General features: G+C 47.5%; 17 non-coding genes across 17 annotated transcripts; all 17 read left to right on the top strand.

Moving 5' to 3' along the window:
* The first annotated feature begins 258 nt into the window (after positions 1-258).
* On the top strand, positions 259-330 carry TRNAQ-UUG (transfer RNA glutamine (anticodon UUG)). The gene has a single exon. It is a non-coding gene; the product is annotated as a tRNA-Gln (tRNA).
* A 1396-nt stretch (positions 331-1726) lies between these two features.
* Positions 1727-1798, top strand: TRNAQ-CUG (transfer RNA glutamine (anticodon CUG)). The gene has a single exon. It is a non-coding gene; the product is annotated as a tRNA-Gln (tRNA).
* A 772-nt stretch (positions 1799-2570) lies between these two features.
* TRNAQ-UUG (transfer RNA glutamine (anticodon UUG)) lies at positions 2571-2642 on the top strand. The gene has a single exon. It is a non-coding gene; the product is annotated as a tRNA-Gln (tRNA).
* An 841-nt stretch (positions 2643-3483) lies between these two features.
* TRNAD-GUC (transfer RNA aspartic acid (anticodon GUC)) lies at positions 3484-3555 on the top strand. Its single transcript has one exon. It is a non-coding gene; the product is annotated as a tRNA-Asp (tRNA).
* A 482-nt stretch (positions 3556-4037) lies between these two features.
* On the top strand, positions 4038-4109 carry TRNAQ-CUG (transfer RNA glutamine (anticodon CUG)). Its single transcript has one exon. It is a non-coding gene; the product is annotated as a tRNA-Gln (tRNA).
* A 1040-nt stretch (positions 4110-5149) lies between these two features.
* Positions 5150-5221, top strand: TRNAD-GUC (transfer RNA aspartic acid (anticodon GUC)). Its single transcript has one exon. It is a non-coding gene; the product is annotated as a tRNA-Asp (tRNA).
* Positions 5222-5687: 466 nt separating this feature from the next.
* Positions 5688-5759, top strand: TRNAQ-CUG (transfer RNA glutamine (anticodon CUG)). The gene has a single exon. It is a non-coding gene; the product is annotated as a tRNA-Gln (tRNA).
* Positions 5760-6530: 771 nt separating this feature from the next.
* On the top strand, positions 6531-6602 carry TRNAQ-UUG (transfer RNA glutamine (anticodon UUG)). The gene has a single exon. It is a non-coding gene; the product is annotated as a tRNA-Gln (tRNA).
* An 841-nt stretch (positions 6603-7443) lies between these two features.
* Positions 7444-7515, top strand: TRNAD-GUC (transfer RNA aspartic acid (anticodon GUC)). Its single transcript has one exon. It is a non-coding gene; the product is annotated as a tRNA-Asp (tRNA).
* A 484-nt stretch (positions 7516-7999) lies between these two features.
* TRNAQ-CUG (transfer RNA glutamine (anticodon CUG)) lies at positions 8000-8071 on the top strand. Its single transcript has one exon. It is a non-coding gene; the product is annotated as a tRNA-Gln (tRNA).
* Positions 8072-8843: 772 nt separating this feature from the next.
* TRNAQ-UUG (transfer RNA glutamine (anticodon UUG)) lies at positions 8844-8915 on the top strand. Its single transcript has one exon. It is a non-coding gene; the product is annotated as a tRNA-Gln (tRNA).
* An 841-nt stretch (positions 8916-9756) lies between these two features.
* TRNAD-GUC (transfer RNA aspartic acid (anticodon GUC)) lies at positions 9757-9828 on the top strand. Its single transcript has one exon. It is a non-coding gene; the product is annotated as a tRNA-Asp (tRNA).
* Positions 9829-10311: 483 nt separating this feature from the next.
* Positions 10312-10383, top strand: TRNAQ-CUG (transfer RNA glutamine (anticodon CUG)). Its single transcript has one exon. It is a non-coding gene; the product is annotated as a tRNA-Gln (tRNA).
* A 215-nt stretch (positions 10384-10598) lies between these two features.
* On the top strand, positions 10599-10670 carry TRNAD-GUC (transfer RNA aspartic acid (anticodon GUC)). Its single transcript has one exon. It is a non-coding gene; the product is annotated as a tRNA-Asp (tRNA).
* A 486-nt stretch (positions 10671-11156) lies between these two features.
* Positions 11157-11228, top strand: TRNAQ-UUG (transfer RNA glutamine (anticodon UUG)). The gene has a single exon. It is a non-coding gene; the product is annotated as a tRNA-Gln (tRNA).
* An 841-nt stretch (positions 11229-12069) lies between these two features.
* Positions 12070-12141, top strand: TRNAD-GUC (transfer RNA aspartic acid (anticodon GUC)). Its single transcript has one exon. It is a non-coding gene; the product is annotated as a tRNA-Asp (tRNA).
* Positions 12142-12624: 483 nt separating this feature from the next.
* Positions 12625-12696, top strand: TRNAQ-CUG (transfer RNA glutamine (anticodon CUG)). The gene has a single exon. It is a non-coding gene; the product is annotated as a tRNA-Gln (tRNA).
* The last annotated feature ends 529 nt before the right edge of the window (positions 12697-13225 follow it).

Raw genomic sequence — 13225 nt, 5'->3', positions numbered from 1 at the left:
GCCATCCCACTTTTGGCCCCAGAAACCTTGGGATGGCAGCGTCTAAGTTCCTGCCCCTTGGTTCATCAATTATAGATGTCAAAGTGCTGCTAGATGGCCAAGGGAAAATTTGCTAGACTAGTTGGTCCTGTGGGGTGAAATGGGACAGAAGTTGACCAACGCCCATGTAGACATATGGAAACATCAGAAGGAAAGAAGTACATCTGGGGAAAAAAGACCTTTAAACAATGGGGCCTAGCCAAGCAAGGCAGAGCTGGTGGTTCCATGGTGTAATGGTTAGCACTCTGGACTTTGAATCCAGCAATCCGAGTTCAAATCTCGGTGGGACCTCTTTTTTCACACTGCCTACTGCTTCGCAACTTGAGTCTTACTGACACAAAGGCCACTCAGAAAAGCAGCTGCTGAAAACATAGATGCTTAGCAAGCTACTGACCACAGCTACTTTGGGACATAAGCTCCACAGATCGCTATCCATAGACTCAAACTTTCAGCTAAAATTGCGTGGCTCTCTCATTTGGAGAAAAGCTCCGGGAAAGAAGGACATGAGAAAGGACTATTGAAAGAAGGGCTCTTTAAGGTCACGCATTCCTAATCCATTGGCTTCTCTTTGTCCAAGTTGAAATCCGGACAACTTGGAGTTTTGCTTGGGTTTACAGCAGAGACGTAAAGCTTCACGTCAGCTAGCTGGGCAGGCTGATGAAGAGAAGAGCTCCCTTACAGAAGGCAACATTGGTAGCTATCTCTTTTGCTCCCAGGGGCGGGTAAGGGCACACCTGCATTCCTGGTGAATATTCAAAAGGGGGAAGGAAGGACTCCGGGGCAAGAAGTGAGAAGAAAAAGGTGTCTTTGGGAGAGAAAAGAAGGGAAGACAAGAGTCTACTAAGAAAGCAAGTGAGAGGACAAGCCATTCTCTGGAAGAGGATGCAAGGAGAAAGGAGGGTTTCTGGGAGGGGATAGTAAGGGAAAAGGAGTGTCTCCTCAAAAGGAATCAAAGAAAAATGTGGGTTACTGGGAGAGGATGTGTGGGAAAAGGAGAGCCCAGGACCTAGCGATGGCTAAGCAAACTAATAATACAGCGAGTTCTTGGACAAATGAAAATCCACAACCGTATGTTCTCCTGCACAAAAAAAGATGGTGATGGTGGTGGTGCAAAAATACCCTTTCATGTGGTCCTCGTTAGTATAGTGGTGAGTATCCCCGCCTGTCACGCGGGAAACCGGGGTTCGATTCCCCGACGGGGAGATGGCTTTTTCTACCCACTTAGCAGCACGCCTAACTCACCACGCTCAACTCAAGTCCTTGAATGCTCTTTCAAGAGGGAGCTTTGAGCTCACATTTGCACAACCTGGGGATTGTACAAATCAATCTTATGGCCACCCGGACGCTGGCTTAGTCATTTCTCCCACATCTAGTCAGCTCCACATTACTCAACAAGCTTGGTGTTTACTTCTGCACGCTGCTGATTGGTGCCATCCCACTTTTGACCCCCAGAAACCTTGGGATGGCAGCATCTAAGTTCATGCCCTTTGCTTCATCAAGTATAGATGTCAAAGTGCTGCTAGATGGCCAAGGGAAAATTTGCTAGACTGGTCGGTCCTGTGGGGTGAAATGGGACAGAAGTTAACCAATGCCCATGTAGACATACGCAAAGATCACAAGGAGGACATGTGAGGGGGGAAAAAAAAAATCTAAACAATTGGGCCTGGCCAAGCAGTACAGGTCCAAAGGTTCCATGGTGTAATGGTTAGCACTCTGGACTCTGAATCCAGCGATCCGAGTTCAAAACTCGGTGGGACCTTCCTTTTCACACTGTCTACTGCTTGGCAACTTGTGTCTTACTGACACATAGGCCACTGGGAAAAGCAGGATGTGTGGGAAAAGGAGAGCCCAGGACCTAGCGATTGCTAAGCAAACTAATAATAAAGCCAGTTCTTGGAAAAAAGAAAATCCACAACCGTATGTCTTGCTGCACGAAAAAGATGGTGGTGGTGAAAAAGAAAGACTTTCATGTGGTCCTCGTTAGTATAGTGGTGAGTATCCCCGCCTGTCACGCGGGAGACCGGGATTCGATTCCCCGACGGGCAGATGGCTTTTTCTACCCACTTAGCAGCACGCTTAACTCACCACGCTCAACTTCAAGTCCTTGAATGCTCTTTCAAGAGGGAGCTTTGAGCTCACATTTGCACAACCTGGGCATTCTACAAATCATTCTTATGGTGAAACCGACGCTGGCTTAGTCATTTCTCCCACAACTAGTCATCTCCAAATTTCTCAACAAGCTTGGTGTCTACTCCTGCACGGTGGTGATTGGCGCCATCCCACTTTTGGCCCCAGAAACCTTGGGATGGCAGCGTCTACGTTCCTGCCCCTTGGTTCTTCAATTATAGATGTCAAAGTGCTGCTAGATGGCCAAGGGAAAATTTGCTAGACTAGTTGGTCCTGTGGGGTGAAATGGGACAGAAGTTAACCAACGCCCATGTAGACATACGGAAACATCAGAAGGAAAAAAGGACATCTGGGAAAAAAAGATCTTTAAACAATGGGGCCTAGCCAAGTGAGGTAGAGCCGGTGGTTCCATGGTGTAATGGTTAGCACTCTGGACTTTGAATCCAGCAATCCGAGTTCAAATCTCAGTGGGACCTCTTTTTTCACACTGCCTACTGCTTCGCAACTTGCGTCTTACTGAAACAAAGGCCACTCAGAAAAGCAGCTGCTGAAAACATAGATGCTTAGCAAGCTACTGACCACAGCTACTTTGGGACATAAGCTCCACAGATCGCTATCCATAGACTCAAACTTTCAGCTAATATTGCGTGGCTCTCTCATTTGGAGAAAAGCTCCGGGAAAGAAGGACATGAGAAAGGACTATTGAAAGAAGGGCTCTTTAAGGTCACGCATTCCTAATCCATTGGCTTCTCTTTGTCCAAGTTGAAATCTGGACAACTTGGAGTTTTGCTTGGGTTTACAGCAGAGACGTAAAGCTTCACGTCAGCTAGCTGGGCAGGCTGATGAAGAGAAGAGCTCCCTAAAAGAAGGCAACATTGGTAGCTATCTCTTTTGCTCCCAGGGGCGGGTAAGGGCACACCTGCATTCCTGGTGAATATTCAAAAGGGGGAAGGAAGGACTCCGGGGCAAGAGGTGAGAAGAAAAAGGTGTCTTTGGGAGAGAAAAGAAGGGAAGACAAGAGTCTACTAAGAAAGCAAGTGAGAGGACAAGCCATTCTCTGGAAGAGGATGCAAGGAGAAAGGAGGGTTTCTGGGAGGGGATAGTAAGGGAAAAGGAGTGTCTCCTCAAAAGGAATCAAAGAAAAATGTGGGTTACTGGGAGAGGATGTGTGGGAAAAGGAGAGCCCAGGACCTAGCGATGGCTAAGCAAACTAATAATACAGCGAGTTCTTGGACAAATGAAAATCCACAACCGTATGTTCTCCTGCACAAAAAAAGATGGTGATGGCGGTGGTGCAAAAAAAACCCTTTCATGTGGTCCTCGTTAGTATAGTGGTGAGTATCCCCGCCTGTCACGCGGGAGACCGGGGTTCGATTCCCCGACGGGGAGATGGCTTTTCTACCCACTTAGCAGCACGCCTAACTCACCACGCTCAACTCAAGTCCTTGAATGCTCTTTCAAGAGGGAGTTTTGAGCTCACATTTGCACAACCTGGGGATTGTACAAATCAATCTTATGGCCACCCGGACGCTGGCTTAGTCATTTCTCCCACATCTAGTCAGCTCCACATTTCTCAACAAGCTTGGTGTTTACTTCTGCACGCTGCTGATTGGTGCCATCCCACTTTTGACCCCAGAAACCTTGGGATGGCAGCATCTAAGTTCATGCCCTTTGCTTCATCAAGTATAGATGTCAAAGTGCTGCTAGATGGCCAAGGGAAAATTTGCTAGACTGGTCGGTCCTGTGGGGTGAAATGGGACAGAAGTTAACCAATGCCCATGTAGACATACGCAAAGATCACAAGGAGGACATGTGAGGGGGGAAAAAAAAAATCTAAACAATTGGGCCTGGCCAAGCAGTACAGGTCCAAAGGTTCCATGGTGTAATGGTTAGCACTCTGGACTCTGAATCCAGCGATCCGAGTTCAAATTTCGGTGGGACCTTCCTTTTCACACTTTCTACTGCTAGGCAACTTGTGTCTTACTGACACAAAGGCCACTGGGAAAAGCAGGATGTGTGGGAAAAGGAGAGCCCAGGACCTAGCGATTGCTAAGCAAACTAATAATAAAGCCAGTTCTTGGAAAAAAGAAAATCCACAACCGTATGTCTTGCTGCACGAAAAAGATGGTGGTGGTGAAAAAGAAAGACTTTCATGTGGTCCTCGTTAGTATAGTGGTGAGTATCCCCGCCTGTCACGCGGGAGACTGGGGTTCGATTCCCCGATGAGGAGTTGGCTTTTTCTACCCACTTAGCAGCACGCCTAACTCACCACGCTCAACTCAAGTCCTTGAATGCTCTTTCAAGAGGGAGCTTTGAGCTCACATTTGTACAAATCAATCTTATGGCCACCCGGACGCTGGCTTAGTCATTTCTCCCACATCTAGTCAGCTCCACATTTCTCAACAAGCTTGGTGTTTACTTCTGCACGCTGCTGATTGGTGCCATCCCACTTTTGACCCCAGAAACCTTGGGATGGCAGCATCTAAGTTCATGCCCTTTGCTTCATCAAGTATAGATGTCAAAGTGCTGCTAGATGGCAAAGGGAAAATTTGCTAGACTGGTCGGTCCTGTGGGGTGAAATGGGACAGAAGTTAACCAATGCCCATGTAGACATACGCAAAGATCACAAGGAGGACATGTGAGGGGAAAAAAAAAAGTCTAAACAATTGGGCCTGGCCAAGCAGTACAGATCCAAAGGTTCCATGGTGTAATGGTTAGCGCTCTGGACTCTGAATCGAGCGATCCGAGTTCAAATTTCAGTGGGACCTTCCTTTTCACACTGTCTACTGCTTGGCAACTTGTGTCTTACTGACACAAAGGCCACTGGGAAAAGCAGGATGTGTGGGAAAAGGAGAGCCCAGGACCTAGCGATTGCTAAGCAAACTAATAATAAAGCCAGTTCTTGGAAAAAAGAAAATCCACAACCGTATGTCTTGCTGCACGAAAAAGATGGTGGTGGTGAAAAAGAAAGACTTTCATGTGGTCCTCGTTAGTATAGTGGTGAGTATCCCCGCCTGTCACGCGGGAGACCGGGGTTCGATTCCCCGATGAGGAGATGGCTTTTTCTACCCACTTAGCAGCACGCCTAACTCACCACGCTCAACTCAAGTCCTTGAATGCTCTTTCAAGAGGGAGCTTTGAGCTCACATTTGTACAAATCAATCTTATGGCCACCCGGACGCTGGCTTAGTCATTTCTCCCACATCTAGTCAGCTCCACATTTCTCAACAAGCTTGGTGTTTACTTCTGCACGCTGCTGATTGGTGCCATCCCACTTTTGACCCCAGAAACCTTGGGATGGCAGCATCTAAGTTCATGCCCTTTGCTTCATCAAGTATAGATGTCAAAGTGCTGCTAGATGGCCAAGGGAAAATTTGCTAGACTGGTCGGTCCTGTGGGGTGAAATGGGACAGAAGTTAACCAATGCCCATGTAGACATACGCAAAGATCACAAGGAGGACATGTGAGGGGGAAAAAAAAAGTCTAAACAATTGGGCCTGGCCAAGCAGTACCGATCCAAAGGTTCCATGGTGTAATGGTTAGCACTCTGGACTCTGAATCCAGCGATCCGAGTTCAAATCTTGGTGGGACCTTCCTTTTCACACTGTCTACTGCTTGGCAACTTGTGTCTTACTGACACAAAGGCCACTGGGAAAAGCAGGATGTGTGGGAAAAGGAGAGCCCATGACCTAGCGATTGCTAAGCAAACTAATAATAAAGCCAGTTCTTGAAAAAAGAAAATCCACAACCGTATGTCTTGCTGCACGAAAAAGATGGTGGTGGTGAAAAAAAAAGACTTTCATGTGGTCCTCGTTAGTATAGTGGTGAGTTTCACCGCCTGTCACGCGGGAGACCGGGGTTCGATTCCCCGACGGGGAGATGGCTTTTTCTACCCACTTAGCAGCACGCTTAACTCACCACGCTCAACTCAAGTCCTTGAATGCTCTTTCAAGAGGGAGCTTTGAGCTCACATTTGCACAACCTGGGCATTCTACAAATCATTCTTATGGTGAAACCGACGTTGGCTTAGTCATTTCTCCCACAACTAGTCATCTCCAAATTTCTCAACAAGCTTGGTGTCTACTCCTGCACGGTGGTGATTGGCGCCATCCCACTTTTGGCCCCAGAAACCTTGGGATGGCAGCGTCTAAGTTCCTGCCCCTTGGTTCATCAATTATAGATGTCAAAGTGCTGCTAGATGGCCAAGGGAAAATTTGCTAGACTAGTTGGTCCTGTGGGGTGAAATGGGACAGAAGTTAACCAACGCCCATGTAGACATACGGAAACATCAGAAGGAAAGAAGGACATCTGGGGGAAAAAAGACCTTTAAACAATGGGGCCTAGGCAAGTGAGGTAGAGCCGGAGGTTCCATGGTGTAATGGTTAGCACTCTGGACTTTGAATCCAGCAATCCGAGTTTAAATCTCGGTGGGACCTCTTTTTTCACACTGCCTACTGCTTCGCAACTTGCGTCTTACTGACACAAAGGCCACTCAGAAAAGCAGCTGCTGAAAACATAGATGCTTAGCAAGCTACTGACCACAGCTACTTTGGGACATAAGCTCCACAGATCGCTATCCATAGACTCAAACTTTCAGCTAATATTGCGTGGCTCTCTCATTTGGAGAAAAGCTCCGGGAAAGAAGGACATGAGAAAGGACTATTGAAAGAAGGGCTCTTTAAGGTCACGCATTCCTAATCCATTGGCTTCTCTTTGTCCAAGTTGAAATCCGGACAACTTGGAGTTTTGCTTGGGTTTACAGCAGAGACGTAAAGCTTCACGTCAGCTAGCTGGGCAGGCTGATGAAGAGAAGAGCTCCCTAAAAGAAGGCAACATTGGTAGCTATCTCTTTTGCTCCCAGGGGCGGGTAAGGGCACACCTGCATTCCTGGTGAATATTCAAAAGGGGGAAGGAAGGACTCCGGGGCAAGAGGTGAGAAGAAAAAGGTGTCTTTGGGAGAGAAAAGAAGGGAAGACAAGAGTCTACTAAGAAAGTAAGTGAGAGGACAAGCCATTCTCTGGAAGAGGATGCAAGGAGAAAGGAGGGTTTCTGGGAGGGGATAGTAAGGGAAAAGGAGTGTCTCCTCAAAAGGAATCAAAGAAAAATGTGGGTTACTGGGAGAGGATGTGTGGGAAAAGGAGAGCCCAGGACCTAGCGATGGCTAAGCAAACTAATAATACAGCGAGTTCTTGGACAAATGAAAATCCACAACCGTATGTTCTCCTGCACAAAAAAAGATGGTGATGGCGGTGGTGAAAAAAAAGCGCTTTCATGTGGTCCTCGTTAGTATAGTGGTGAGTATCCCCGCCTGTCACGCGGGAGACCGGGGTTCGATTCCCCGACGGGGAGATGGCTTTTTCTACCCACTTAGCAGCACGCCTAACTCACCACGCTCAACTCAAGTCCTTGAATGCTCTTTCAAGAGGGAGCTTTGAGCTCACATTTGCACAACCTGGGGATTGTACAAATCAATCTTATGGCCACCCGGACGCTGGCTTAGTCATTTCTCCCACATCTAGTCAGCTCCACATTTCTCAACAAGCTTGGTGTTTACTTCTGCACGCTGCTGATTGGTGCCATCCCACTTTTGACCCCCAGAAACCTTGGGATGGCAGCATCTAAGTTCATGCCCTTTGCTTCATCAAGTATAGATGTCAAAGTGCTGCTAGATGGCCAAGGGAAAATTTGCTAGACTGGTCGGTCCTGTGGGGTGAAATGGGACAGAAGTTAACCAATGCCCATGTAGACATACGCAAAGATCACAAGGAGGACATGTGAGGGGGGAAAAAAAAAATCTAAACAATTGGGCCTGGCCAAGCAGTACAGATCCAAAGGTTCCATGGTGTAATGGTTAGCACTCTGGACTCTGAATCCAGCGATCCGAGTTCAAATCTCGGTGGGACCTTCCTTTTCACACTGTCTACTGCTTGGCAACTTGTGTCTTACTGACACATAGGCCACTGGGAAAAGCAGGATGTGTGGGAAAAGGAGAGCCCAGGACCTAGCGATTGCTAAGCAAACTAATAATAAAGCCAGTTCTTGGAAAAAAGAAAATCCACAACCGTATGTCTTGCTGCACGAAAAAGATGGTGGTGGTGAAAAAGAAAGACTTTCATGTGGTCCTCGTTAGTATAGTGGTGAGTATCCCCGCCTGTCACGCGGGAGACCGGGATTCGATTCCCCGACGGGCAGATGGCTTTTTCTACCCACTTAGCAGCACGCTTAACTCACCACGCTCAACTTCAAGTCCTTGAATGCTCTTTCAAGAGGGAGCTTTGAGCTCACATTTGCACAACCTGGGCATTCTACAAATCATTCTTATGGTGAAACCGACGCTGGCTTAGTCATTTCTCCCACAACTAGTCATCTCCAAATTTCTCAACAAGCTTGGTGTCTACTCCTGCACGGTGGTGATTGGCGCCATCCCACTTTTGGCCCCAGAAACCTTGGGATGGCAGCGTCTACGTTCCTGCCCCTTGGTTCTTCAATTATAGATGTCAAAGTGCTGCTAGATGGCCAAGGGAAAATTTGCTAGACTAGTTGGTCCTGTGGGGTGAAATGGGACAGAAGTTAACCAACGCCCATGTAGACATACGGAAACATCAGAAGGAAAAAAGGACATCTGGGAAAAAAAGATCTTTAAACAATGGGGCCTAGCCAAGTGAGGTAGAGCCGGTGGTTCCATGGTGTAATGGTTAGCACTCTGGACTTTGAATCCAGCAATCCGAGTTCAAATCTCAGTGGGACCTCTTTTTTCACACTGCCTACTGCTTCGCAACTTGCGTCTTACTGACACAAAGGCCACTCAGAAAAGCAGCTGCTGAAAACATAGATGCTTAGTAAGCTACTGACCACAGCTACTTTGGGACATAAGCTCCACAGATCGCTATCCATAGACTCAAACTTTCAGCTAATATTGCGTGGCTCTCTCATTTGGAGAAAAGCTCCGGGAAAGAAGGACATGAGAAAGGACTATTGAAAGAAGGGCTCTTTAAGGTCACGCATTCCTAATCCATTGGCTTCTCTTTGTCCAAGTTGAAATCCGGACAACTTGGAGTTTTGCTTGGGTTTACAGCAGAGACGTAAAGCTTCACGTCAGCTAGCTGGGCAGGCTGATGAAGAGAAGAGCTCCCTTACAGAAGGCAACATTGGTAGCTATCTCTTTTGCTCCCAGGGGCGGGTAAGGGCACACCTGCATTACTGGTGAATATTCAAAAGGGGGAAGGAAGGACTCCGGGGCAAGAAGTGAGAAGAAAAAGGTGTCTTTGGGAGAGAAAAGAAGGGAAGACAAGAGTCTACTAAGAAAGCAAGTGAGAGGACAAGCCATTCTCTGGAAGAGGATGCAAGGAGAAAGGAGGGTTTCTGGGAGGGGATAGTAAGGGAAAAGGAGTGTCTCCTCAAAAGGAATCAAAGAAAAATGTGGGTTACTGGGAGAGGATGTGTGGGAAAAGGAGAGCCCAGGACCTAGCGATGGCTAAGCAAACTAATAATACAGCGAGTTCTTGGACAAATGAAAATCCACAACCGTATGTTCTCCTGCACAAAAAAAGATGGTGATGGCGGTGGTGAAAAAAAAGCGCTTTCATGTGGTCCTCGTTAGTATAGTGGTGAGTATCCCCGCCTGTCACGCGGGAGACCGGGGTTCGATTCCCCGACGGGGAGATGGCTTTTTCTACCCACTTAGCAGCACGCCTAACTCACCACGCTCAACTCAAGTCCTTGAATGCGCTTTCAAGAGGGAGCTTTGAGCTCACATTTGCACAACCTGGGGATTGTACAAATCAATCTTATGGCCACCCGGACGCTGGCTTAGTCATTTCTCCCACATCTAGTCAGCTCCACATTTCTCAACAAGCTTGGTGTTTACTTCTGCACGCTGCTGATTGGTGCCATCCCACTTTTGACCCCAGAAACCTTGGGATGGCAGCATCTAAGTTCATGCCCTTTGCTTCATCAAGTATAGATGTCAAAGTGCTGCTAGATGGCCAAGGGAAAATTTGCTAGACTGGTCGGTCCTGTGGGGTGAAATGGGACAGAAGTTAACCAATGCCCATGTAGACATACGCAAAGATCACAAGGAGGACATGTGAGGGGGGAAAAAAAAAGTCTAAACAATTGGGCCTGGCCAAGCAGTACAGATCCAAAGGTTCCATGGTGTAATGGTTAGCACTCTGGACTCTGAATCCAGCGATCCGAGTTCAAATCTCGGTGGGACCTTCCTTTTCACACTGTCTACTGCTTGGCAACTTGTGTCTTACTGACACAAAGGCCACTGGGAAAAGCAGGATGTGTGGGAAAAGGAGAGCCCAGGACCTAGCGATTGCTAAGCAAACTAATAATAAAGCCAGTTCTTGGAAAAAAGAAAATCCACAACCGTATGTCTTGCTGCACGAAAAAGATGGTGGTGGTGAAAAAGAAAGACTTTCATGTGGTCCTCGTTAGTATAGTGGTGAGTATCCCCGCCTGTCACGCGGGAGACCGGGGTTCGATTCCCCGACGGGGAGATGACTTTTTCTACCCACTTAGCAGCACGCTTAACTCACCACGCTCAACTTCAAGTCCTTGAATGCTCTTTCAAGAGGGAGCTTTGAGCTCACATTTGCACAACCTGGCCATTCTACAAATCATTCTTATGGTGAAACCGACGCTGGCTTAGTCATTTCTCCCACAACTAGTCATCTCCAAATTTCTCAACAAGCTTGGTGTCTACTCCTGCACGGTGGTGATTGGCGCCATCCCACTTTTGGCCCCAGAAACCTTGGGATGGCAGCGTCTACGTTCCTGCCCCTTGGTTCATCAATTATAGATGTCAAAGTGCTGCTAGATGGCCAAGGGAAAATTTGCTAGACTAGTTGGTCCTGTGGGGTGAAATGGGACAGAAGTTAACCAACGCCCATGTAGACATACGGAAACATCAGAAGGAAAAAAGGACATCTGGGGGAAAAAAGACCTTTAAACAATGGGGCCTATCCAAGTGAGGTAGAGCCGGTGGTTCCATGGTGTAATGGTTAGCACTCTGGACTTTGAATCCAGCAATCCGAGTTCAAATCTCGGTGGGACCTCTTTTTTCACACTGCCTACTGCTTCGCAACTTGCGTCTTACTGACACAAAGGCCACTCAGAAAAGCAGCTGCTGAAAACATAGATGCTTAGCAAGCTACTGACCACAGCTACTTTGGGACATAAGCTCCACAGATCGCTATCCATAGACTCAAACTTTCAGCTAATATTGCGTGGCTCTCTCATTTGGAGAAAAGCTCCGGGAAAGAAGGACATGAGAAAGGACTATTGAAAGAAGGGCTCTTTAAGGTCACGCATTCCTAATCCATTGGCTTCTCTTTGTCCAAGTTGAAATCCGGACAACTTGGAGTTTTGCTTGGGTTTACAGCAGAGACGTAAAGCTTCACGTCAGCTAGCTGGGCAGGCTGATGAAGAGAAGAGCTCCCTAAAAGAAGGCAACATTGGTAGCTATCTCTTTTGCTCCCAGGGGCGGGTAAGGGCACACCTGCATTCCTGGTGAATATTCAAAAGGGGGAAGGAAGGACTCCGGGGCAAGAAGTGAGAAGAAAAAGGTGTCTTTGGGAGAGAAAAGAAGGGAAGACAAGAGTCTACTAAGAAAGCAAGTGAGAGGACAAGCCATTCTCTGGAAGAGGATGCAAGGAGAAAGGAGGGTTTCTGGGAGGGGATAGTAAGGGAAAAGGAGTGTCTCCTCAAAAGGAATCAAAGAAAAATGTGGGTTACTGGGAGAGGATGTGTGGGAAAAGGAGAGCCCAGGACCTAGCGATGGCTAAGCAAACTAATAATACAGCGAGTTCTTGGACAAATGAAAATCCACAACCGTATGTTCTCCTGCACAAAAAAAGATGGTGATGGCGGTGGTGAAAAAAAAGCGCTTTCATGTGGTCCTCGTTAGTATAGTGGTGAGTATCCCCGCCTGTCACGCGGGAGACCGGGGTTCGATTCCCCGACGGGGAGATGGCTTTTTCTACCCACTTAGCAGCACGCCTAACTCACCACGCTCAACTCAAGTCCTTGAATGCGCTTTCAAGAGGGAGCTTTGAGCTCACATTTGCACAACCTGGGGATTGTACAAATCAATCTTATGGCCACCCGGACGCTGGCTTAGTCATTTCTCCCACATCTAGTCAGCTCCACATTTCTCAACAAGCTTGGTGTTTACTTCTGCACGCTGCTGATTGGTGCCATCCCACTTTTGACCCCAGAAACCTTGGGATGGCAGCATCTAAGTTCATGCCCTTTGCTTCATCAAGTATAGATGTCAAAGTGCTGCTAGATGGCCAAGGGAAAATTTGCTAGACTGGTCGGTCCTGTGGGGTGAAATGGGACAGAAGTTAACCAATGCCCATGTAGACATACGCAAAGATCACAAGGAGGACATGTGAGGGGGGAAAAAAAAAGTCTAAACAATTGGGCCTGGCCAAGCAGTACAGATCCAAAGGTTCCATGGTGTAATGGTTAGCACTCTGGACTCTGAATCCAGCGATCCGAGTTCAAATCTCGGTGGGACCTTCCTTTTCACACTGTCTACTGCTTGGCAACTTGTGTCTTACTGACACAAAGGCCACTGGGAAAAGCAGGATGTGTGGGAAAAGGAGAGCCCAGGACCTAGCGATTGCTAAGCAAACTAATAATAAAGCCAGTTCTTGGAAAAAAGAAAATCCACAACCGTATGTCTTGCTGCACGAAAAAGATGGTGGTGGTGAAAAAGAAAGACTTTCATGTGGTCCTCGTTAGTATAGTGGTGAGTATCCCCGCCTGTCACGCGGGAGACCGGGGTTCGATTCCCCGACGTGGAGATGGCTTTTTCTACCCACTTAGCAGCACGCTTAACTCACCACGCTCAACTTCAAGTCCTTGAATGCTCTTTCAAGAGGGAGCTTTGAGCTCACATTTGCACAACCTGGGCATTCTACAAATCATTCTTATGTTGAAACCGACGCTGGCTTAGTCATTTCTCCCACAACTAGTCATCTACAAATTTCTCAACAAGCTTGGTGTCTACTCCTGCACGGTGGTGATTGGCGCCATCCCACTTTTG

This window comes from Staurois parvus, unplaced genomic scaffold (assembly GCF_062004578.1).
Source record: "Staurois parvus isolate SC_StPar_1 unplaced genomic scaffold, SC_StPar_1.0 ptg000782l, whole genome shotgun sequence".
Lineage (NCBI taxonomy): Eukaryota > Metazoa > Chordata > Amphibia > Anura > Ranidae > Staurois > Staurois parvus.
The sequence above is the reverse complement of the archived record's forward strand: the minus strand, read 5'-3'. Positions and strand labels throughout refer to the sequence as shown.